Here is a 27,646-nt window from a genome sequence, read left to right as displayed (position 1 = left end):
AAAAGTAACAACAATATCTACGACATTTTCACACTACATTTCATTTCACAGCAAACTGTCTTTGCCATTTCACTGCTAAAAAACATCTATTAGGGATGTTTTTACCAAGAAGTGACGCTTGATGCCTTGATCACCTGAGTAACTACGGCTTCCTTTCTAATCACGTATTTTCCTTTAATATTATGTTGTTTTTATTTCTAAGCCATCGAATCTACAGCACTTCCTTACCTGCACTAGCACACAGGTTTCCTCTTTCAGCTGTGATGCTGAAGTGTTACTCTCCTTCTACTTCAGTGACATCTCCAGCAAGGTTACCAGCACTCTACATCTCTTTCCGAGACTGCCCAAACTTGCCTCATAACACATCCGAAAACAAGAAGAGAGAATGGAAATTAAAGAGAAGTCCTGCAGCTGAAGTTGAGGGGCTGGAGAGGATTTTCCCCACACTATCAGTAATGATTGAGGGAATGAGCCCAGTTGCACAAAGGCACAACACTACCTCTCACAAGGAATATCTATGCCTCATGACAGATGATTGGAAGACTTTTCACAACATAAGCTTAAAATGTATGATACTATTTTCTTCCAGTATTTATAGATCAAGTCATAGATGGATTCATGATGTCGTTATTGCTTCTAAAGTAATAATGATCAGTGCATATAAAGATCTTTTATTTTTCCTCAGCCAGAAAGTACCAAAATCCTTATTTAATGGAATAAGCCGTATTTGGAAGTTAAGGTTATTTACAAAATGATCAACTCCACTAGTGAAAGAAAAACTGGTTTTTTATCAGTAGTTTTCCTATTTTATTCTAATATGACAAACAGAAATGTTGTTCTCTCTAGTCTTTAACTTAATCACTCTCATGGAATGCTCAATCCAGCCCCTAAACCTGAGAAAGATGGAGAAAAAAGTGTAGTTGGTTTCTATTAAATTCTGTATCTCACTAGTTCACTTTAGACTTCTACAAAGCTTAATTCATCCAACCTCCACCCTAACCCCTGGGAGCATCTTGTACTTTTCCAGCCATCTGGACTGTATTTACTTTACTGAGAAGAAAGTTAAATTTGTTCATGAACAAAGAAAATCCCCTTACTATCTTCCCATCTTTGCACAGTTTTTTTTCCAAGTTCTTATTTTCTCAAAAAAATCATTGTGCCCTCTGGGGAGCTCACAGAGTGTTCCTTCTGACCTCTACTGAGGTCATACAACTTTTTCATTTACCATTTTTTAGCGTTGTCCTTTTTTTCCAGCTTTTTTAAAAAAATCAAATTACTATTTTTCTCCTCAGTTTTCACTTTCTATTCACAAAACCCCTTACAAACAGCATGGAAGTTCACATATGATGGATTAAGGATAGTAGCAATTGTACCAATGTATTTAGACAGTAAAAGTGACAGTTTTGGAAATAAAATCAACTCTTGCCAAACTAAGATAAGACACAAAATATAAAAGTAGGAGAGATAAACATTTATTTTTGAAGTCACATTCATTTTGATGGTGTTCTTCCTTCCCCCAGTAGGTCACTGCTAGCACATGACTGCTGCACCTCTGTTTCTCTACCTTTTATTAAAATATCTGTGCTGCAACTCTTCTCCCAACACTATGGACACAAATGTGTTAAGGAAGACTTGCAGAATAAGTGCAAACTGCAGAAGACAAGCAACTACCTCAAATGTGTTTTTACTTTCAACCACATGTTCTTAAAACCCACCTACTTTTATCTGGTTTTATGTAAGCTGCTGTATAATGCTTCCCTTTTAGTGCATTTTATAACCCTATTTTTCAAGGCACGCTATTATCTCTTTCAATCAAAGGCAGTCAACTCTAGCTTATCATTAAAACCAATTTCCAGCTTTATTCTACTCCATTTGACATGCACCAGAAAATCTGTATCAAGTTTCAATGAAAGCCAGATTGGCCCCTTTGTTGCAGAGAAAATTAATGAAAGTAATGAACAATGCATGCCATGCTGCTAACTTTAACTAGGAACTGAAGGTTCCTGATGCTCCGTGATGCTTGACCAAAACATCTGATTAATTAAAAATAATTAATTTGGTTTAATGAGCTCAGTTAATATCTGTGATAAAGGAAAAAATGCCAAGGCAGAACTATATCGTAATATTAGAACACAGGCACTAGAAGAAAAATACCTTTCTAGAGGGATGATTGCCTAAAAAAGCCAAAACTATCTACTGTTGTTTATTTTCAGGTTGAACCTCTGAATTTAATCCAAAGAAGTGACCCTTCAAAGGCATAATGAATTTTAATGATGACGTCGAGTATTTTCCCATTTCTTCAATGGTTCTTCTGGAATACCAAGGAGTAGAAGTTCAATCACAGAGGCGTGGGAGGCTGCATACCACAATCACAGTAAATTCATTACAGGAGGAAATACATAGTATAGGGATAACCATGAATTAAAAATGTAATTAAACATAACCATGTGAAAAAATAACTGCTGAAATAACTCACCCAATTACTACCACATATAACACAAAATAGATTTTGCATAAAGCCCTGAGGCCACACAAATGCTTGGACTAGAATATTAAGATGACAAATCTGGAGCAGAAAGACTTGACTTGCCATCATTCACCTCTTCCACATCTATGAAATGAGAACTTAATACAATGTTAACAAAACCAAACATTCAGCTTCCTTGCATTTGTAGTTGCCAGTTTCCAGACTGATTCAACATTATCCTTTCCCAGATTTTTGCCTCCTCACCTCTAAAACCTACAAAGGAGCATCAGTACAAAAAACACACATTTTGTCATTAAAATTACTTTAATCACAGTGAAGATGCAACACATCTGTTTCAGGAAAGCATTGCCAAATTATTTATCAGAAACAAAACCCCAGGAGATCTGTTACCAGTTGAGCAATACCTCCACCAACACTGATTTCCCACTCCCCTCCCCACCCTTAATACAATTTCAAGCTGTTAAATTTTTCTCCAAACTTGTAATATTTTTCTTCTTTTAGAAGTGAAGACATGGACAATAATCTATTAGGCAACAGAACTTCATTTTATTGAGACACAAGCCATGTTTCATGCAAACTACTAAGTTTTACTTCCAGCAATGACAACTCTTTGCAGCCTAATCAAAGGAACAGCAATTGCAGCCTTATGGGCTCTGCCCTCTAGACCATCTGAGTTGGAAAATGATCAGTAAAAGAAAATTCACTGCAGAGAAGAATCTGCAAAGAAGTGAGGTGTAGTGTATTTGCGCATAGTGTGCATCAATTTGATTTTACATCACACAGAGAGAACATGAAGCAACTTGATTCCCAGCTCACAGTTATGGTATGAAATTAGTTTCTAAGGAAACAGAGCAGAATTTGAGGGAACAGAATTTTTGGGGTTTGTTCTGTTTCTGTGGCAAACAGCATCAGCTGAAGAAGATGCAAGTAGCAAATTCCCTCCAAATCAATTAGGGAATTGAATATTGAGCATCCTGAACTAGCAATTTAACTAGTAACCTTGCTGGTGAAGCACACTTCCCTGTCTGAGGAGGGAGAGCACAGAGGTATAAGCAGGAGGTATATCCACTCACTGCTAGTACCAGCCTACTCCACTCAACAAGAGTGCAAGAAGAGGCACTAAAAATAATACAGAATACAGTCAATATAATCTGCTCATTCACATGTGTTGCAGTTCCACTATGACATTTAAAAATCTGACTGCCCACATCTCCTGATTCCTCTTCAGAGGGGAAAAAAAATTTAACACACAAGGCAGCAAACATTTCTTTCTTTCCAGGAACTCAAGGGGAGAGCAAGTCAAAGGTGCCAATTTTCAGGCTTTTCCACATCATGAACCCCAAGGATGTTGCCTCAATGAGTACCCTCAGAGAGGGTTCCCTGGAGACTTCCTGCCAGGGGAGCTGATGACAAGAGCTTCGGGTGCTCTCCCCAGCTGGTGCTGCATCCCTCAGGCAGAGATCACACTCAGGATGCAGACAGGCCCAAAGGGCAGCTATGCCTGGAAACTCCACAAGATTGATTCCTCCAGGTCAAAATAATCAGAATTCTTTGGAGAATTTAAAACTTCTGAACTACATGGTGCACTTCCAAAATGCTGGAATTAAACATTCCTTCTACCAACCAGCCACATAACTCACTGCTTTGCAATGAAGGTTGCACACGTGTATGTATCTGCAGGAGGCAAAACGAGCCTTGTTATCTATCATTCTCACAAAATAGAAAGGCAGTTTCTCTGAGTACACACAGGGTTTTAAAGAAAAAAAATTATCTTAAACTCACATTTCCATATAAACCCAAGTCTCCTTTACATTCAATAAAAATGGCATTGAAAATATTTCTAAAGCCATTTGAATACAGGTGTTTGAGTGAGACTAATTTCCACTCCAGAGAGAATGCTCCTCAGTTTCTGTATGTGCTGAAGTTTTGGGACAGGGAAAATTCTTCTTACATAGCTGTCCAGTTTTCAAAAGGAAAATGCCAATGTACCTCAAACCATCACTGTTAAGAGCCTACATCCAGAAGTGTTTGCCTGAAGGCCAGCAGCCCAGAGATAGCAGTCCAGGCCTGAAATCCCAAATATGTTACCACAGGACAGGATATGACTTCACTGTGCTATTCCACTGCAGACTGTATGTCAATATCCATTTCTGTCTATAAATCAATGGAGCTTATTTTCAGCACAAAAGCCTCGAGACAAATCCTTTTGACCAATCTCCCAAATTAATTATGCAGAAGCTGTGTGAAAGCACATAGATCATTATTACTTCAAATTTTTAAACCCTTGCACAGACACTCTGAAAGGAAAAGAAACTAAATGCCTAATTATACACATTGAATAATCCAGATAATGGCCTGTCACATGCATCACACTGAATGCAAATCAGAACGATGGTTTTAGCTGTAAACACAATGTGGAAATGTCAAATAACTTTGGTTTTGTCTTTGGCAAGAACATACTTCTTTGAGAGACCATTCTGTATTCAATGGAATATATATAAACTCAGCTATTTTTTCTGTGGGTTTCAAAGCCTATCCTTACAAATCATAACCTGTAAGGTATTCCAACAGAGATGAATAACTGCATTTATCCAAACAGAAGGTGGCTGCTGCTTATTACCTTGTTAAAAACACTAGAAGCAACAATACTTTGTTTACTGCACTACTGTCATTCAAGTAAAGCGTTGATTAGTTTTGTATTCAAAATGTCCATACAGTAAGGCTGTACTCAAGAATTCCTGTGCCAAGGAGCACTTACCACTTTGGAGAGGAAGAAAGGCATACCCACAGCAAACAACTAACCATCTAACTCCTGCCATGGAAATGAGCCCATAAGGGGCACTCCAGGAGCGCTTAGCAGGTAGGATTTTCTTTGTTTCAGACTATGTCTTTCTTACACAGCAAGCAAACTATGCACAAATTGAGAGACACACAAAAATGCAGGGCTAAAACTGAAGAGGTAAAAGTACGTGAGAATGCCCAGGTTAGACATGCCATGAAGGCAGTGGGAACCACTGGATCTTTGTTCCTGGTACTACAGAAATTCCTGACGCTGCAGCCCATGCTATAAAGCCATATTTCAGCATGTATTAGAACACATTTCAAGACACTAATTAAGGGGAGATTAGACTTTTAATGAGACCATTTCACAACTCAAGAAATTTAGGCTATCAGTTGGAAATGAACAAATAAAGAATGTCAGTGGTTACATGATGACAGTAGCTATTTTAGACATTTTAGTTGCATTAAACCTTATCTGCTGTACGGCACAGCAATCTTTGCTTCCCCTTGTCCAGGCTTTATTTCCCAAGACCTTTTGCCACACACAGGCAAAACACAAGTTACTAATCTCATGTTGAGATAATACCAGTTTCAAAGTATTAAAAAAAATCGTATCAAAATAATAATACAAGAAAATAAATGCACAACTTATATGATAAATAACTGGAATAGATTTAAGGGTCTGTCCAATGAAAATACTGCTGTTGCATAGTTTTGTCTGGTTGAGACAAAAGACAGAGTCTGTCAGATATTGCTGCAATAGCTACTATAACAAAGTTTACTGATGCAATCCTTATTTGTCATCCACCATAGGGATTCTAGTTCTCCAAAGGGAAAACTTAAAAAAAAAATAAAACAAACCCAAAACATAGAGAACAATTAAAACTACACATAAGTGTTACGTGAGATATAAAGAAGAACAATATCCAAGTTTACTTACATTCACAAAACAAATTCCTAGCTCGGTAACTGCGGGGACTGTGCAAAGCTTCAGAGGAACGCTCCACAGCAGCAGCAAAAGGAAATTTTTGTTTCAACTCCAGAAGAAACTTCATTTCACAATACACAGGTGAAGCCTTCTCAACCCCAGAAATTATGAGGGTACGAGACCAGTTAACCTTTCTTTCTCCTTAAGAAATCAAGCCTTTTTTTCTTTTTTTCTCAGTTGATACAGAACAATACCTGCAACTTAGACAACTGATTCATTTCCACAGACTCCTCCAGCACACTTAAGTCCTTTTGGGACAGGATCAGTTTTCTCCTTTAAAACCATAAATTGAAATTATACTCAAGTGTACAGTTAGAACAGTACAAATATAAATTACTGCAATACAAAAAGGATGCTATTTAGCTTACGTTCCTCCCTTGAGAAAGGAAGGATGAGACCTCATTGGTTTTCCATTCCCCCCTCCCAGCTCTTGCAAAGCTAAACCAAACCATGTCATTCCTCTCCTCACTTCTCTGTAGTCACCTTTCTAAAAAGATTCTCAACTTTGGCTATGGAACTATCATACCTACCTGGATCTCTTGAACAAAAGTTACGTTAAAAAAGGGGGGAAAAAAAAAGCAGACAGCTACATAAAGTGGTGATGCATAAGATATGTGTCAAAGGCCAGCAGAATTAATCCAAATCCAAGTCTAAAATAAACAGTACTACACAACTGTAAGATTTTGTGACAAAGGACACCTCACTGAATTTACACAAGCCCTCAGTCATCTTTGCAACTCACTTCCACTGCTAAACTCAAGAAACACCACAGTTACTTTTACATGCTGCTTATACAACACTACCACGTCAAGAACTTGTAGTTAGAAATAACAGCAAAATTCAGATATAATTAGAATCTTCAACTTGAATCCTTCTGTTGAATATTTTAATGATTTTAGTCTAATCTTGAGGTTTAAATCTAAGCTTTTCTTTTTACTCTTTTATAGGAATATTTATGTATTCAGATTGGGTTTGGAAACAAACAGAGACTTGTCACGTAGTTAAACATAACAAAATGTTACACTGGGTAGGATTTAAGTCAAGAGGTTACTTAACACACTGCCCATCTTCTCCCCTAATTGTCTTCCCAGCCACCCACTCCTTTCTCCTTTGCTGTTCCATTCAACAAGCTCTTGTTGCTTGTTCCATTTCTGTCTGACAAAATGCACAGTTTGGGTCCTTGTACGAAAATAACAGTAACAAATACCTTTGGAATTGCAAGCTGTAGTATCATAATATCTCATGAACTTTCTCCTGAGTTTGCATCAACCTATGGGCTTACTAGCCAAGTGCACTCATGTACTCAGGTTTCCTGTTTTAATTTTCCCCTTCATCCTTTTTTGAACAAGATTATTTTCATCCTTAGAAACAGGAAGTCATTAAGTTCGAAATGTTTATACTAAATGAAAACATACATATTGCCATGACTGCTATTCAGTGCCTATTGGGTGGTCTCAATCTGAATCAACTTTCTGGCCGGCAAGTGCTTCCCTTGGAGAAATTATCAAAGTGCAGCCTCAGAGACCAAGGATTGGAATGGTATAAACAATCAGCTATTATAATTACAGTCCAGGACTATTTTTTTTTCTAAAGGCTTTAACACACCCAGAAGAACCTCCCAAACATCTGTTTTCAATAAGTATTTAAATAAATGTTTTCCCTAAATTATATCAGAAATTGGCTAGTACTGTACATTTCTTGGGATGAGGTCAGCAGTGAGCATTAGTGCAGTGCCTTTTTTGCACTAATTAATATCTTATTTGTGACATTGTGGTTAAAGAGGGAAGATCATAACCTACTGCATCCACTGATAACCTTCAGAACATTGTCTGCAACAGCCTGTGATCAGTGTCTCCAATGTGCCAACTTTTGTTCATTCTATTCTTATTCATAAACTACTAAATCATGTCAAGTTTCTACTTGAATTTAATAAGCATTGAAAATTATAAAAATTCAATATAGTACTTTGACAGTAACACATTAATGAGTGGCCCACAAAGACTTCCCATACACAGAACATCTGCCTATAATTCCCCCTAGACTAAGGAGACAATTCCATCACTTGTGATTCAAGTTTATTGTCACACTAATGACAATTTACTTTGGGTAGCATTTTGAGAATATAAATTAGATTTCAGGAGAAATCAAACTCAAGTTGATCAGTGCAAATTTTCAATTGTTTTTTCAACACCATCTCTCCTTACTACAGGACATCGTACTTCCTACCTACATCAAGATTTTAAGTGATTAAATAGTATTTGGAAGTACTGAAGAACTCTTTTCTGAGAATCACAGATTCACAGAATCTTAAGGGTTGGAAGGAACCTTGCAAGATCATCCAGTCCAACCCCCCTGCCAGAGCCTACCATCTAGAGTAGGTCACACAGGAACATGTCCAGGTAAGTTTTGAATGTCCCCAGAGAAGGAGACCCAAGAACCCATCTGAGTAGCCTCTTCCAGTGCTCCCTCAGAGTGAAGAAATTCTTCCTTGTATTTCTTTGAAGAGAGCTGCAAAGCAGCTCCTCAATTATCATGAGCACTTTCACGAAACTTGAAGTCTCCTCCAGCACGCCTACTTGCTTCCCGTGAAGAAGCAGTGTTCAGAATTCTCTGGAGAGGTCTTCCAAAGTGCTGAGAACATGATTTCTCTGCATTTTGATGCTCTATGAATCACCAAGAGCAGAACATGAAGCCAAGAAACAGTAAAACATGCACACATACAAACAACAAATAAGAGCTGCTAATATTAGACCTACAAAATGTATCCTAAACACATCTGGAATAGATCAATAGGATCTTACACATTATGCCACTTCCACACAAGACTCTATACTTTTGTTTGGATCCACACATCAATACTAATGTCAGAAATTAATAAAGCCTAGCAGTACAGATCAGCTCTCCAGAGACTAGCCACATCTGTTTGGCAGTGCCAAGTTGCCAGCTGGATGGAGTCCCAAAAGCCTTTAAAGCGTCACCGTGCATAGCAAAAAGCTTGTAGTCGGCTAAAAATCTTTTAGCCTAGCAACTAAAAAGGTAATAAGTATTCTGTTAATTATATTAAGTAATTAAGTCATGTTTATCTCTGTTAATTTGTATGCCTCATTTTAAAAGATCTAATAGCAGTAGGTGAACTCCTGTTTTGTTCTGGTATTGCAACAAAAGTCTATCCTAAACCACCGTCATTCTCGTCACAGAGTCAAAAAAGATAAGCTGTTAACTAAGTTAATCAGTTGAAATGGAGTCAAAGAGTATCACTTGTTGAATACTACAGATTCTAAGCTACTTTTAATATATGAATACTCAATTTAAAATAAAAAATTAAAGACACTCTGGATCTCAGATGAGACCATTAACCACACAAGCATATTTTATCTAGGTACAAACTGTCAAAATATCCTTTAATTCCTCATTTTCTAACTGAAATCTGTTAAGGAATGAAATAAAACCTATGGTAGATGACATTTTGCTCCCTCCCCAGTATGTTCCTTACTGACACACAAGGTCTTTCAGGGTAAAAAAGCTCCCATCAAGTCCTTGACACAAGACCCTACTTCTGAAATAACTGCCTGCTGGCCTACATGGAAATAGCTCCTTCTTAATATCTCAAAATCAGGAGTACAGTACTGTCCATGGCTAAACACCATTACCTACAGCTTTTTCCACAGTTGCAGGTGGCCCAAGTTTCACATGGGAAAGACAGAGCTGATGCCTTTAAATACCTTGACCCGCAAGTGCTGAAGAGAGCTGCTGCTTAAGATTACAACAGCATAGCTCCCCTTACTCCAAGGGTATCACAGCACAATACTCTTTTTATTACACAAAATCACACCTCTGATATTCGTAAAGTAGTTCCAATTCTTACCTTCCAGATGTTTCTCAAGTCAAACCCAAAGGGTAAATCGAGGCTGGACCTCTTCACAACCCCCACACACAGCTCATTTTGTAAGCAAAGAAGCCACTTTTAAGAGGATAATTAAGATCAATTTGCTGAAATTAGTCTGAACAATTAACGTGAACAACTGCTGTGCAGTCTGTTTTATTAAAAGCAATCATTGCTCCCAAGTTTTACTTAGAGCAGCAAGCAGCACCAGGGGTTTGCTAGCAGTCCTAAAAGGCACTGTGTTTATGAAGGTTTATCACTACAATACGACATTGCTCTTTCTGATCCCATGCAAAGCTTTAGGAGAGCTACCAGCACCACAGGGCCATGACAGGATGTAGGACATGCCCATGAAGGCACCTGGCACCAGGAGCCCCCATTCAATTAACAATTCAGCTACTAATTTTACATCCCTTTAAGTGGGGCTTATTAATCACACTGCACAGTACTCTGGACTGGCCATCTGGAAATGCAGATGTCATCTGCTCACCTTTGTAATCTGCTGTAAAGTCTTTCAGATGAAGTCAGATTTTATCTTGTGGTGCTATATAAATAAACAAAGTATTAGATACAATCAGTTTTATCTGACTGGGGTTATGTCATATGGCTTGCCTTCCTTATGAAGGAAAACATGTACATGAAGTGCAACCAGATACTGTTGGCAGAGAATCAATTTATTGTGGACTCATTTCTAAAAACATGATTACAGATGTGGCCTGCATCTTGAACATAACATTTAAGGAAAAATTTTCTCTGTATAATCATTCCACTCATCTTCCATGTTCCCTCCAAGTCTCTTAACTCACAAAAAAAATGTTCCTAGAACTAAAGAAGTTACACACATCCCCTCTTCATACATCTTCCACAAAAACAATTCAAGCACACCCTTATCAAAGTAATGCTGAACACGTTGCTGAGGAAACTGCTTTGTAGCAGCTCATTGCTATACCAGCTGTGAGAAGGCAATGTTATAGGTTAGAACTAAGTTTAGTCTAAGCTTCATTACAAACACCACTTACCTAGGACTGCACCTGACTTGTAATTTGATTTTCAAAGTACAAAAATAGTTACTACAACTCCACTCACAGGACAAGATTGGCTTAAGACACTTCAACTAATTGTTTGTGTTTTGAGTAAAAAAGATAATTAACAAGAAACTGATGTCCACATTTTTGATCACCAGTAACACCCTTAAAATCTCTTACTAAATTACAGAGCCCTCAATAAGGTAACTAAAGTCTACGATAAAGGTTTAATTGGTGTAGTTTAGCATTGCTCAGAACATAAATGGTAGTTTAATTCTGATAAATCCCCAAAAGGGACAGAAACAAGAAGTTTTTAATTCAAAATTAGTAAAGTCTGAATATGTTGGTTCTTTAATGCACACTTCTGAACCAGCTCAGACAAGTTCATCTTCATATAAATAGATAATCCAATGCTTTAAAAAAAAAATCTCAATATGTATAACTTTTTTACCCTACATTCATGCTTATTAAAAAAAACTAGTAAAACCCCCAAGTCATTCATAGTTATATACATAGTTACACCTTGACATTTATTGAAGGAATTAATGTGCTTAAACTAGGTTAGTTAACTACCAGCAACATCACTTAAAATCATCAGTTGAAAACAACTCACTTCCTCAAATTATCTTTTGATTGGGCCTTTGAAAATAAAACTACATAACTTTCAGTGGTCACTGCCACTTATGAGCACTCACATTTATTGGCAAAGCTCACGTATTTGATTAATCTAGATTATCTTTTCCAAGCAAGGTTTTAAAAAGGTCATATGAAATGACAAAAAAGTTGAAGAATAAAAATCAAAACAGGGAAAAGTCTCATTTCCACCTAAGAAATACAGTGTCAGACAATGTGAACAAAGCTTCAATTTTTAAAATCTTCTCATGACAGCTGATGTCTAATCAACAGATACATAGCTGTATTTGCTTCTTGAGGTGGGAAGATTGGACAACTGGATTTTTTCACAACTGTTTAAAATGTCTCAAGTAATCTGCAGTAAGAACTTTAAACATCTATTACAGATGGATTGAGCATAATTTTCAACAGGATTTTAAAAAAATATATAATATACAGTCATATAAACACCTTCTTCAGTGGTGGAATCAGATTTATTTAAAGTGTGGTTAGACCTAATGACTTGTTCAGAGAAGAAACTTTGGCAAGGACAGATAAACAAGGCAATTGGAGCCCAGAGGTGTGCAAAGCACTTGTTTCTGCTCCACAAAGAAAAGGTTATTTTGGCAAGAGAGGCTGCTAGAGCACCCAAGCTCTGAGGCTCAGCTAAGCTCTCACCCAAGTTGTTTGCAGATACTTTGGTTCAGGTGAGTGAGGCTGGCGATCAGCTCTGCCCACATATGGCATAAAAGTTACTTCCAAACTCCAACTGCTACAGCTTCATGTAAAAACAAGAGCCCTGCTGGGTAGGTGCACTTATCTACTTTTTATACCAGAAGCCTGGCTAGCAAAGCCTTTTCTTCAAGCATTAAGAGAAGCCACGATATGAACATACTTTGACTTGTCTAATTCTGAAGCCTACGGATGAATAGGAGGCAGGAGAAACAAACAAGGATGTGTGTGCATTTGTTTATTTTCTTAAGACAAACAAAGTGAATTGCTTGAGAACTGAAAACATACACATAGACACATTAACAAATCAATGGCAAAACCTTAATTCATGTACTAGGTGCCCACTATTTCACACAAAGTGTTTCACTGTCCCCAGGATGGGTGAACATCAAATATGCAGCCGCTGCATCAATGTGGAATAACATATCTTCAAAAGGAGAAAGGTAGCACACTGCAGTATTTACACAGCTTGTATTAACAGGTTTTTAAAGAAACCCAAACCCTCATAACCCAAGTTTTTCCAGTGGTTAAGCCAATATGCAGACAGTATATTTAAATATGACAGAAATCTGAATAATGAGCTGAAAACAAAACAGAGAATTGCTATCTGGGTGAAATCTGCACGGAGTCAGGAGCACCCAGGGATCCAGGCCCCATCATACAAAGAATTTGTATACAGGCGTAATAACCCAGTGTGCTATTCAGTACTCTACCTTAATTAGCCAGCCAAGCCTGAGCTGAGTTCACTTGTTCTAAAGGCTTCCGGCATCCATAGAGAGTTCTCCCAAACACAATTCAAAGCAGGAGTGTGAATAAGGGAAAAGCTCAGCAGTGTGAATACCTCCTGCCTTTCCGTTCCTTTACGGACTGAGCCAAAGAAAGATGCCGTGGTTCAAGGGAAAGCCTCAGCAGCTGTAGATTCGAGTCCAGTGCAAACTTTCCCCAATGAGATACTACAAGGAAATCACTGCATCTCACAATCAAGATAGTTCAACTTTCCTGCTTTTATACTTAACCCCTCCGATCCAAACACACTCAAGAAAGTGCTCTAATTGATTAAAAAGCTTCACAATTGCACAGTTTTGGTTAAGTCTGAGGCAGTTGTTTACCACATAGAATAAACAACTAGAAGATCACATCCTCTTACACTATCACTCAGATCTCTCAGGAAACTTAATTTCACACAACTACAAGATAAATAATTTGAAGATACCAGCTGTAACCTTTTATGTTTTTCACACCAAGTTACACAACCTTGCAAGCCCCAAAATTTACGGATGCCTGTAAAGGACAGTAATTTTACAATTCATCCATACTCATATCTCCTCGGGTCAGAAATGGGCATCACAATAAATTTCTAGACAGATAAATTCTACTTTTACAAATGTCTTCATAATATAGGCACCTCAGGGCAAACTTTTTTCTTTCTTATGTAACACCCATTGCTGTAATCCACAGAAACATTTCAAAAAGTTTATCCTTGAGGCATTATGCAGTCTTACGCCTTCTGTCAACTTACTTTTTTCATAAAGCAGAATCCTACTGTAGCACCTGCATATTATGGTACAAAAAGAAAATTTAAAAGACACAAAAGCCGTGTTTGTTGAATTTGACCCAAGCACTAATCTCAAATCACATACAGCTTTTTGCTCCATGAGGATTCCAGTTTGCATTTTCCAACATGATACACAATTAGCCACTGGAAAAGTTTTAATTTTTACAGAGTAACTTCTACTTCTAACATGGGTAGGAAAGTCATAAGAATAGAGAAAGTTATGCAGTTGAACTTGAATTTTAAAAAAAGAGCATTAGCAAAGTTTCTCCTAGATTTCTATGAGCAATGGGGATAAGGTATGTTGCAGAGCAGGTGCAGAAATAGATGGGAGAGTAAATGGTTTTCTTAACTGATTCGATTGTTCCAATTCAGTATGATTAAATTTTTGCACCTAGTTTCATCAACACACACAGAAAGTATTGAGAATAATAAAAAAAACATTCTAAAAGAACTAAAAAGGCATTAAAATGATGCCCACAATTTTTACTTCAGTAGCCTTACTATGAGATCTACTAGTTTGCAAATGTCAAAGTTAATATTATATTTTTTCCTCCTGTCTCCTTGAGAGATTTCTCCAGAAAAAAAAAAGAATCACAGTACTGCACTTTCCTTACGCTGAAAGACCAATGTTCTGGCATTGCAGAGGCAGTGAGAAAGACTCATCACTATTCCTCTTCTTGGCAATGCTCAACATCAGAGAGAAAGCAAGCCACCAGTATACTCTGCCTTCTTGCTTCACACTATTTCTGGCTGAGAGACACAGTCATTTATTTATAGGTTCTCTCAGCAAATTTGCTTGCACCCTGAAGTATGTTTTGATGATCCTATCTCCATTTTAGCACATTACAACTAATAATATTTTATAACTGTAGTAGAAGGCAAAAGATACCATCAACAGGTAGCAGATAGATGCAGCAAGTCAGAGGTAACAGCAACAGCAGCAAAAGTCGGGTACTCACCGTGTCAGATGGCAGCACTGCTTCTCACCAAGCACGAGTGAACGTTTGGAACAAGGTTTCAGGAACCTCAGGCATAGCCAGATCTATTATGCTGGCTTCAGTTTTAGTCCTTTCAGTGAATCTGGATGTTTCCCATTGAATTTACTGCTCTAATGGCATTTGAGTCAAGGAGACTCCCTGAGTAAGCCAGAATTCAGGGTAAATGCATGAAGAACACACGGATTAAAAGTATTGTCCAAATTGTCTGCTTTTGGTCTTTTAGTTACTTCAGGCACTCAAGCTGCCTCAGTTTTAAATGCTGCTTCAAGCAAAATGAACAAATGCCAATAAAAAAAGTATGATGGAAAATCCAACATCAGCCAAATCTGGCATTGTTTGTTTCAGTTATACAGAATCATTATGTTCGGTCCTTGGATCCTCTTTATTATACCCTCATTTCCCCTGACTGAAGAAACCTCTGTAACAGAAAACCCTCAGGAGCCATAACTTAACAAAGACAGCATCCAAACTTGCTACAAGGACCTCATGAATGAAGCTAGTAATCTGGGTACAGTTAGAGTTTAAAAAAAGAAATTTCCAATGGACAAAATGAAAAACTATATTTGATAATAAAGCATCTTTTTATGAGTAAGCTTAATACCCTTCCTCTTGGTATAAGAATGTAATACTGTCCTCCTTGCCAAGAAATAAAAAAGGACAGAAATCCTCCACAGAATAAGAACTGTAAGAAATGGAATAAATATTAGGTACACATAGTATTTTCAAAGAGTTTTACTCTTTTTTTTTTGAATATGGCCTATATCTCATCAACTAAGACTTTTTAAGAATACTAGTGTTTGAAATGAGTCTTCAGAAAGGTAGCACGAGTCAGAGCCAAACCAGGTACGGGACGAGATGAAACAAATACAAGGGATTAACTAACAAGCTCCTCCACACACTTCACTATTACAAGAAAACAATAGCCTACACATGAGTAAGCACAGCAATGACACACAGACCCCAGGCTGGTAGTGTACACACCATCACCTTTTTCCTACAGAAATGGCTGAGAACCTCAAACCACTGAGCTTAGATGAAGGTGGTGTTTGCACCCAAGCCCAGACACCACTGTTGAGACAATCTGAAGCAAAAATGCTGTTACTCCTGTTTGTGTATTTCAAAGGTGCACTGTACAACAAGTTCTCTCTGAAATCATTTGGCTAATCACATTTAAAATTCAAGGGCTCTAGTTTGGTTCATCCAACACCAAAACACTACCAACAAACACCAAGTTCATTCTGGGGCTGATACATGCAACAGGAAATGTAATTTTCAGAAGCTCTTTCTGTTGAAGTCAGTATCAGGTCGTCCAACCCGCTGACACAGCCAGAGCTGTTATTTTTAAACACAGCCATAGTCTGTTTAACTAAAGCACCTTTACTCTGACTGAGCCAGTATTACTTTGATAAGACTCCTTAAGTACCTACACTGAAGCCTTCATATCACATCAAACAAAGAAAACACAAACTTTTGAAGATGCTGCTTTGTTGCAGTTAGGAAAAAGAGGAAAACAGAGTGGTTCGAGACAAAACTAAGAGGACTCAGCATTGACGACTACGAAGTGCAACTTGCAGGACAGCTATTCACCCTGTGAATTTGTGTCGTTCACCACCTGCACAGAGACTAACTGGAACGATTTCAGTCAAATTAAACAGCAAACAGCTTTCTGCTCTTGGAAACTCAGTATTACACTTCTGAAGCAACTTTTCTGCCAAATGTGTTGGTAGCAACACCAGGTTTTCTTATACATCATTTAACTGATGAGAACTTGGATGGAAGGAGAAGGAAGGCAATATAATTTTCAAATATATGTAAGACGCTGCAAGTTATAGCTACACAACATTTTGGGAGGCAGACTGAGCTATACTAAACAACTTATTTAAATCCATTTTCCTACAAACAAGCCTCCTTGCAAAACACTGAATGCAATCTTCCACTTATCACACTGCCTCCCAGGCAGGACCCTGCCAAACTGTCACCACTGAAGGATTAATGGGCTGGAGCCAACCTGAAGCTCAGCACTGACAGTCTCCCATCTCCCTATTCCCTCCTTTCCTCATAGGTTCTCACCATTGCCTTAGATACCTTCCATCCAATTCTAGTGCTCACTCAACCCTCTGTTGAGCTTAATCAACTTACTAAAGAGCGTTAATGCAGACAGAGGAGGCACTCAGCTGCAATTCACAGTTGGCAGTAGGGCTTACACGATAGAGGATGTAGCAGGACTACATGGCCAAGAGGGAAGAGCAGGATGTCCCTTTTAGCTTGGTTTTAATGCACAATCCTCATATTTCAATCAGGTGGAAAGCAGAATCTTAAAGACAGCTGACTATATTAAACAGGTGATTATATTTGTTGGAACAGTGACATTCAGACTTCTTATTTGACTGTGTTTTTAAATAAGATTGCAGCACTTTGTTTCTTTTCTTGTTTTGGAGAGTAACCTCCCAAAAAAGTTTAGAGGGTGGAATAACCTTGGAGGGAGTACACTACATTATACCATGTCAACCATACTAGCTTTCCCCAGAACAAATATATGCTAGTACACATTCTTCAAGTTAACTAATAACCAGAAGAGCCATAAAAATGTATTACTTATACTACACATTTGCACATTGTAACTGGTAATTCTGGAGCTTTAATTTCATCTTTGAACTATCGGTTATATTGACATGTAACAGCAGCAGCAGTGTATATTATGAAAGGAGTAAACAAATGACCTTTATCTAACTTTATTAAAGTAATAAAGGGCACACTTTTTTTAAAAAACAAAAACCAAACAACGTTCTTCAAAGAGTTTCACAGCTAACTACCAGCAGGGTGTGGACTGAAGCTAAAAAACTTTTAAATAGGTCCCTCTGAAATCTGAAACCAAAATACAGCAAAGGTCACCTCTCTGTGAAGAACCATCTTGTCTGTATGTACACTATAAGCAAAGCTCTGTTAGCTCAGCTTCAATAATAATGGAATTCAACATATCCCCTGGGAATAGCAACAACGTCGGGTTTCTACTACAGAGATAAATTTACTGCACACAATACCTATCACTAGACATTTGCAGTATGTTTGACAGTAGTCAGACACTGGTGTTACATAGTACACCTGAAGCTATTCTTTCTTGTTAAAGGCTAACCCAGGCTATAGATATGACACTGTTATTCTTACTCCCACCATTAGCTAATTGTTTGGTCGCTATTGTACATACAGTAGAGTCTTATGCAAGGTATTAGTTGATATCATTAGGAAAGGAAGCAACATATCTGATTTTTATGTTTCTTTACTATTTTCCCGTCAAAAGGAGAGGATTTCGGTCCTTTTGAACCAGAAAATAGACAATTTTTGCAGTGGAGAGGCAGGATCTCCTAACACAAGTATTGGAACAATAAGACTACTATACTTTGCCCTATTTTGTGGAATCCCGTGAAACAGTTCACAGATCCAAGATCAGAAGCAAGTGCAATATAGGAGCTGAGGTTCTTGAAAAGGATTGCCCTATGCACATTGCTTTGAGGATATATATGGGCTAGGGCTCGTCTATTTTTTGCAGCTATAGGAAAAAAAACCTGACAGTCAAAGTTACTGGCACTGGAACCACTGGGTGAGCTTTTGTCCCTGCTCACCTTGCTTACAGAGGAGAGTGCCTCTACCTCCTGTATCTCCTCTCAGCGCTCTCCCTTTTGCTCTAAAATACATCGTATGTGTTTGCTACCTGAGGAGAGATTTGACAATCTTCACCTCTGAGCAGATTTCACAAAGCATATGACTGAAATGTTGGCTGCTCTTGCTGGAGGCCTCTTCTGTGGTATAGAAGACATCCTACCGCACTAACAATCCCTACTGGTGACTTTGGGTCTATCACTGGATAGACAATGTCCTGATCCAGGCAATTGGAGATATTTAGACATAAGGTATTTTGAAGGACACAAGATCTCACCTGGCAATAAATTAAGTCACTTGATTTGATTAGAGGCACTGTCAGGCAATAAAATACTCACATTAGGAATGGTGTGAGAAAGAACATTTTCTGCTGACCAGACAGTAAAAATTTCCACTTTGCATGACAAGGTGCTCAAGAAGAACCAAGAGTCTTTGAAATCTATCCCTTAACCAGGAGTTGTCCTAGGGCATGTAGAATTCGGGACACTGCTGTTTAAAAACATCTAAGCTTGGGTGAACACACACAAAGAGCGTAATATGTATGCAACAACCATTTAAAGAGGAAGCAGTACTTCAGTTTTTCCCTCCCAAGTGCTTGGCCCACAGGAAAACATCTGATGTAAAAAGGGAACCCACATTAGCTCTCTGCCACCTAAAGGCAAATTATCCAGGCATCTATTGAAAAAAAAAACCCCTCCTGGTGTTTTACAGCTTAAATGTTTTATATAGTTAAACTCAGCTGCCTTGAGCTCACATGCTTTATGTTACTTGATATGTTTTAACTAGGAAGCTACCTGGATTCATTTCAAGATTTTTTTTAAAAACCTAAAATGTTTTTGAGTACAGACTCACTCACTCACTACACAGATGTGTTCAATCCCTTTGCATGCTGCAAAACTATTTAAACAAAGTTTGAAACAGAGTGAGTAACAAAAAAGAAAAAAAAAAAAAGAGGAAGGAGGAACCTGGCTGCCAGATCACTGTGTTTAGTTTCTGGTTTGGTTTTGTTAATTTGGTTGTGGGGTTTTTTTTTTGAAAATCCAGAAAATTCAATCTATTTGCAAGTTCTTCCGTGCTTTTCCTCTTTTTTTGTTCAAAATCATAGATCTGGAATTGATCAGGTTGATAAGAAACAAGCCAAAACGTATAAAGAGGGCTTTGCTGGTTACAGGCATACTTCACAAAACATTGTACTAGACATTATTAAAGCATGTATCACAACTTCATTTTTCTTCCTCAGCTGTTCAGGATTAAGTCTCTGCAATAAAAATATTTATGAAAATTTGACTGAGCGATCTGCTTTGGACATTTCATCACTGAGGACGCAGTTTTTCGTTCCAAATCATGCACACACAGAGGTATCTGCCAAGCTCTCCAACTGTGTCACTCCAGTCCTTAAGCTGTTTAACACAGAACATGCACGTGTTCTTTGAATGCCAAGTCAGCTATGCATCAAAGACAAACAGCTCTGAAGAGTCAACCCATAACAATCAGCACATCAGCAAGAAATCTAATTTGTATTCAATAGTATTTCCATCAATGGGAATGGGGAAAAAAAGTAGAAAATTCAACACACCCCCACAGATTCTTACACAACCTCAATAACTTCATGAATAAGAAAATTACACAATCTTTAGCTTGAAAATACACAGTTTATCCTAAGAGACATCAGCTTCCATTTAGTAAATGAATTAAAGATCACGAACATCTTTGCTTTCTCCCTTCTATCCCAACAGCTGGGTCAAAAAAATATTTGACTCAACAGTTTTGCCTTTGCATATACTTTTAGACAAACAGACATTTAAAGCCAGCTGTCATTGAAAGCCAGAAATTTTACAGATTAATTATGAACATTACAAAGATAATCACTCTGTAACTGAGTACTTATTTAGTACAATGCTTCATATGTGATCAAGATCTGAAACAGGATGATGGGCTTCTTGTGGGCACCATCAAAAGCTAATCATGATACAGAAAAAAACCTATTTGACTAGTTATTCATTTATTTTGGCAGTAATACTGCATCAAAAGGGCTAATGTTGTCTTCAGTTAACATGGGAATGACAGGTATTAATTTTGTACACAGCTTCCTACACCCTAAACTTCAGAACCATCATAGAGAGTGCAGATAATCTAACTGAAAACAATCCTAGAACACTTGCTCTTACCACTCTCCACAGGCTACCGCATCATGCAAGCTCCAAACAAAGCTTGTTTGCTCTAAGAACAAAGTGGTTTGGTTTGGTTTTAGTGGTTTAGGACAGACAGCAAATACGGTAGGTAGGTAGTTTTGTGTGTAGCAGTAAATGGTACATTAAAAGAGAGTTGGATTATATTTTGTTTTACTCCTGTTTTAGAATTGATCAGGAATCTGGAGAAACTGTTATGCAATTCATTAGCAAACCTAAAAATGGTTGTGCATCTGAGTCAGGAAAACACAAAGGTACTTGTGAGGTCACTACTTTTGTGTCATTGTATTCAATTCTGGACAGAGCTGGATGCACTGCCTAGTATTGTCTGCCGCTTCCGTCCCAAAATCCTATTTTCAATTTCACCTAATTTTTCACTCGTTAGGCTGAAGGTTGCCTCTGCTAAGTGTCTGCTAGATCTGAAGTATCTGAGCCAAATCATTTATCTTCCTGACATGAGGGCACATAAGTATACTTTCCAATGCTTTAGTTTAGTTTTCATTTTTAAATCAAGGATATTTTCTTTGGAAAGCACTATCCAGCTTTCAAATACTTGACTTTGTGGCCTTACTGATGCTCTTTATAAATACAGAGTTTCTTGTATATAAATCCATAAAGACTAAAATGTCCTACAGGTTGCTAAGGAAGTACTGGGATAGTGGATTATATGAAACAACTTAGGCTAATATCAGCGGTGCCTCCAAATCCAGCCAACTCACAATTTTCATTGCTCTGGAAATGATTTATTTGAATCACATAGACAACTTCAATACCTAATCACTTCCATAGCAATTCTGTCAAGACCTCTAGAGCTGTGAAAAAAAGCATTTCTTCCACAAAAGCCAGTCCAGACTTGGAGGAGGAAAACAGAATATATTTATCTTTCAAACTGTATTTTTCCTTCCTTGTTTTTTTACTGTATTAGAACAAGTAAACCAAGCTTTTATCCAATAAGAAAGCTTTTCTACTTTGCACTCTACTTGCCCTCAGAAGGACATGCCCAGGAACGCTTGGTTAGGTGGCAAGTACCCTGCTTCCAGAACTGACATTTACTCCACATCAGCAAACATGATGCAGATTTAACTGGCTTCTAAACTCTGCCATGTTTAGTGTAATAGCTACAGATTACATGCATAGGAATGCTGAAAACTCCAAAACAAAAAACCCCCCAAACACCCCAGATAATGTAACAATTAAATACATGCACAAATTTGTAAAAATATCTTGAGATCAATTATTACAGGTATAAATGAAAACAAGTAGATTTTCGAAACAATTCAATCCTCTTTCTTTGGCCCACACAGCAGATAGTTCAGCTCTTGGCTGAAGTGCCAGCTGCCATTAACACCGACACTATGCTGAGTACTCATTCAGGGCAGCACAGACAATAAGAGCTGCAGTAAACTGCTATTAACTCTACAGTGTTCAAGATTGCCACGTACTATGCTGAAGAAGTAACTTCAGGAGGTTCTGACTGCACAAGAGATTTACCAGCTGTTAGCTGCTACAGGTCAAGAAAATACTGAGAAAATCTGCAAAGTAAGCCGGAGTTCATACCAGCTTGGGATTTACTGATCTGCACCTCAACTTGCTAACTCACATGGAAAATACCTGCTGCTTTGATGTCACTAGGATTTTAACACATTAAATAATACAAGGCAAGAAAAGAGTTTTTTTCTAGCCAAGACCAGGACAGTTGAAGAGATTGGAACAATGAGTGAGGCTATTACAATATTTCCCTAATTAGCACTTTGTAACAGCTGATTGTGTCCTTGTCAAGCAGAAGTAGCTTTACCACCATAAGACAGCACTCTGAGAGTGTATTAAACATGGTGCATAACTAAATACCTACATCACATTTACCAAACTGTGAAGATCCAGGGTAGAAAAAAATGAACCAGAAACCATCACCCTCACACTGAACTCTGAAGTTCTCAAGCCACCTTTCACTGACTTCTCAGTGAGTCTCAAGAAAATCTCAACTTTTTAGGACTAAACATCTTCTAGTTTACTGATGATTTTGAAGTGACCACCTCCCTGAAGCCCAGAGTAAGAGCATGTCATAACTATACTTTATCTAACCAAATTGATTAAAGCTGGTTTGTCTTAGCTAATAATCCAAACCACAACTTATCCACAGAACAACCATGTACTTGCTAAGATGTCTTTTAAAGAAATACCTCAAAATCTGATTTGTGATGATGTACAATGACTTGGGTTATCTTGAATGTAGAAAAGAGTTTCCCTACAGGCCAAGTGACTCAAAGTTATATAGGAAGCAAAATAGACTGTGGCAAACAGACCTAACATTAACATACAATTAGTAAGTTGCTGCTTGTTCCCTAAGGGTCATACAGCTTTTATTCATCTTTCTCTGGCCAAAAAAAAGCTACACAAAAGACAACTACCCCCAAGAATCCTACCAAAAGCCACATCACCCCCTGCCATCATCTCTCATGTGGCAACCAGCATTTCAAAACATAGCTTGAAGTAACAGGAAGCAATTTTATGAAATAATATAGATTGCATTCTTCTAAGTCAATACCAAAACAATGACCGACTCAGTTTTTTGAAACAGCAGCATTATGAAAATGCAAAATTGATTTACAAGGGAAATAATAGCCAGAGGATGCTATGGCTGCTAAAGTTACAGGACATTTTTTTAAGAAACAAACATTTCTATCCAGTGTAAAAAAATGCTAACAATTTTACGCACCAAGTCACATAAGTTATTCTCCCCAATGAAAACTGGGGGGTTTTAAAGCATTATCATTCCAACACTATCCACAGCATGGTAAGGATGTTTGTTGCAGTTTTAACTAGCAACAATAATTTTAAAAGGAAACAAACATTGTCATGTCTTTAAATATTTTTCCTTTTTCACCTCTTACATGTCAATTTCTGCCAATTTCCATGACAAATAGTGCCTTACACCAGGTCAACTGGCCTGTAACAAGTGGAGCTGAACAAAAGGAGGCAGCCCCGCTTGCAATGTCACCTCTAACATCACATGCAACAGAGACAGTTCCAGCACAGTTACACTGTACTGAGCTCAGTTCATCCAGCCCTGTCGAACAACTGACATTCATTTCATAACCAGCAAAGGGTGGACAGAAGAGCTGCAGTTTGATAACAGTGAAACATTCCCAGGCACCCACATCACTAAAGTCCACCCTTTCTACAAGCAACTCAAAGTCTCTAGCGTGAGAGGAGAGGCACCACCTGAACTTCCTCTTTGGGTTAGATGATCACAGTGTACACCGCAGCCCAACTGCACCACCCTAAACTCATCATTTCCTTAAATACAAATGTCAGCTGCCTCAATCCTCAGGCAAGAGTCAAGGATAATGACTGATTTAACCAAGAGACCATTAAATCCCCAGATATCCTAAAGCGTAGCAGCACTCCATCTATTGGTCAAGAATTAAGGACGTGCTTAATCATCATCATCATGCACTAACCTCAATCATCACTCAACCCCCAAACTGCCCACCCCTTGCTACCTGCTTAGGGCTTCACATTCTCCCAGCAAAAACTATACACAAGTAGTGCCTTCTAAAAAAAAAATAAGTACCACTAAAAGCACTAACGTGAACATTTCTAAGTTAAAACATCACACAATCATCATTTCATTGAGGAGCGCACGCACTCCTTACTCAAAGTGGCATTGAGGAGCTCATCTGATAACATCCATAGAGCCCACAGCATTCCCAAAGTCAACACCTTCTTTCCCTGCAAGCACTGGATGCCACCAACAAGGCTGGAATGAGGAGTTCACACACCATTTCCAACCAGACCACTCACATGACAGAGCGTGCAGACCAGAGAACTCCCTGGTACAACAGAACTACCGGCAAACCCTGGCAGAGAGGAGAAAGAGAGCCTTTCACAGCAGATCTGCTGCCAAAGCAGCCACGTGCACAACTGCCCCAGTTTGTGCCGCTCCACTCCAAAGCCACCACCGTTGTTTCCCAGCAGATCACATAGAGCCATACATCTGCCACACCTGTGCTTTACTCCAGCCACCTGCAACTGGACCAGGAGGTGGGTGAGACAGCTTGAAGCTGCCCCAGGCATGGCAAAGCCCTTTTTTAAAGGCTGAGGTCACATTTGTCAGCTTCATTCCTCTGGTACCGAAATTCATTTAAGCAGCAACTTCTCCCACACAACTAGTAACTCAGCAATTTTTCATACGTTCATGCTTTTGTAACTGTGGGACAGTTATTTTTTTGCCCAAATATTCGATTGCCATTGATTTTATCAGTTTGTTTTACAAGTTAACTCCTCCACATAGTGGCACCACACAGAGGATGCATAATCCTACCTGCTTTGCCACTGCCTGGTTTCACATCACTACCCCCCCAGACACGAGTCCAGAACCCATGGATGAAAGTCAGCAAATTCTGCCTCAATCTGCCTATAACATACCGATGCTAAGACAGATGCAAACCGCCTCCATGACCGTCTGCAGCGGTTGTTTCTGAGGCATGCTCTGCTCCCCTTACAGAGCCAGCCCTACTCAAATCATACCATTTGTCCATGCAGACCCTGCCTTGCCTGCCCTGAAGCCCAGACAAACAGCGATTCATAAATCTGCTCTGAATTCCTAAATACGCTTCCAACGCGAGATGAAAACGGTTTCGAGATGAGACCAAAACTGAGGGAGAAACTCCCAAAAGGCCCCATCGTAAACCTCATTTCTAGAGCCTAAAGTTCAAGGCAGCAATCTCCAATTTGGTCTTGAAACACACCATGAAAATAACCCCGAACTGTGAACACAACGCGCCTCTGCGTGAGCGCAACGCGTGTCCCGGGAGGCAGCAGCGCAGGGCAGATGCTCGTCACGCCGGTGGGTACGCATTGCCGTGAGCGGAATGCGTGTGCCCGCGCTCGAAAAATCGCATTCCTGGGCTCCCCCTCCCACCATCACCGACGGCAAAGGTGGAGCTGTGCGCGATTAAACATACGAAAAGCCTAAAGAATGTAAATTTTTAACAAGTTTTCCCGAGACTGAGCGGGAGTCCGGAGCTTGCGGTGGACCAAGGACAGTCCGCAATGATAATAATTACTTTCAAGGTTTTATTTGACGAGCAGAGCTCCCGAGCAGAGGCGCATTATTTAAAGCCCCGTCCTTTCGAGCTCGGCACTGAAGCGGAAAGACGGCACTGCAGCATCTACCCCTGGCCAGAGAGCTGGCGGCTACCTCAGCCCCACGGCGACCGCAGACTCTCCCCCCGCACCGCCCCAGCCCATCGGCGGCCGCGGCCCCGCAGCCGTGAGCCGGCTGTGGGAACGGAGCGGGCAGCTGAGGGAACAGAGCGGGGGTGCGCGCCAGGCCTCCCGCCGCCCCTTCCCCCACAGCGGCGGCGGTTCGGCCACAGCCCCGCAAACGGCCCTTAACCACCCGCGTTCGGCGGGAAAGGACGGAAACCGCCGCCGCCGCCTCAACCCCGCTGCGTCGGAGCGTTACCTCAGCGGGCCCGCGCCTTTGTGCCTCAGTCCATCCCTCCTCGCCGGCGGCGGGAGCCCCAGCACCACCGCGGCGGGCGAGCGGGCGGGGAAAGGGGCGGCGCACTATGTGGCAGGAAGGGACACCTGGGCTCCTCCTCCCGCGCCCGCCCGCCCGCCGTGGCTCACTATCTGGCAATGAGGGAGGACTTGCCCAGCGCCCTCCCGTAGTCGCCCCTCGCCCAAGTTTGCAGCCGCGGAAGCGAGGGGGCGGCAGATGCACCCTCACCCTCCCGTTCCCGCAGCTGCAAACTTGGCCGGGGGGCGGTGATACTGCCAGCGTCCTTCCTCCCGCCTAGTAGCCCCATTGTTATCTGTGGCCCAACTCGCCCCGCTTGTACCCGCAGTGCAACACCGTTTATCCCCGGCGAGGCTGCCTCAGCGGACCATCTATCTCTGAAAGGGCCACAGCGAGCAAGGCCTGATGTGGGGAGATAGTCCGGCGCACAGCTGATGGAAGGGATTAAAATGAGGTGTATATGGGAATAATAATTTTTTTTTAAGGCACCAAACAGACAAACAAAAGACTTGTTTTGGAATGAAATTTTGGGAGATTTTAAAACAGTCATCGGGGCCAAAAGGCAGCAGAAGGTTTCTCCAGATGGCATGTGCTGCTGAGGAGAAGGCTCTCGCACCATCATTGGGGAAAAACCAGCCCTGGCTAAAAAAAGGCTGAACAAAATGCAAATCTCATTTTGGCAAAAGCTGTCCTTTTTTTTCCCTCTTTCTTTCTTTTTTTTTTTCCTGTGCTTGTTCTGCTTTGGAGCTGAAATAATCTCTGTCTTGGTTCCCCACCCAAAGTTACTGGTTTCTTGGTTTTTTGGCTGATTTGCTTATATCTGAGCAGTTCTGAAGTTACAGAAGCATTGGGTGACAGTTGTCCTCTATGTGCAAAAAAAAAATCTGTATTTTAATTACATTTTAATTTCTTTTAAGTAATTTCTTTAATTTCTCAGAAGTTGTCTAAAATGGGCTTGAAAAGCTTAAAAGTTCCCTTTGAAATCAGCAATATTGTTTAAAGTTATAAAATTACTCGACTAACTTTCTATAGGTTTGGGGACAAAACCTTTTAATTTTGTGTACTGCTTGCTGACTGTGATCAGCATGAAATTATCAGGGCTGGAGCAAGGGCAGGGTGAAGCCACTGCAAGCCTGGGCCCCTCACCAAAGAGCCTCCAGCCCTGCCAACTGCAGCTACCACATCCATATAGGAGCTACAAGTCCCTCTCA

The 27,646-nt window shown here is 39.6% G+C and overlaps 1 protein-coding gene across 3 annotated transcripts in view; it reads right to left on the bottom strand.

The window, feature by feature from the left end:
• Nucleotides 1-26,481, bottom strand: part of ADD3 (adducin 3) — a 100,209-nt gene extending 73,728 nt beyond the window's left edge. For all 3 annotated transcript variants that reach the window (XM_062000939.1, XM_062000938.1, XM_062000945.1), the window contains exon 1: nucleotides 26,379-26,481. The gene's annotated coding sequence lies outside the window, so the exon portion shown is untranslated. The remainder of the gene's footprint in view (nucleotides 1-26,378) is intronic.
• Between the last annotated feature and the right edge of the window lie 1,165 nt (nucleotides 26,482-27,646).

Source organism: Colius striatus, chromosome 8 (genome assembly GCF_028858725.1).
Source record: "Colius striatus isolate bColStr4 chromosome 8, bColStr4.1.hap1, whole genome shotgun sequence".
In the NCBI taxonomy this organism is placed as follows: domain Eukaryota; kingdom Metazoa; phylum Chordata; class Aves; order Coliiformes; family Coliidae; genus Colius; species Colius striatus.
Note: the sequence above shows the minus strand (reverse complement) of the source record. Positions and strands in the feature narration are given on the sequence as shown.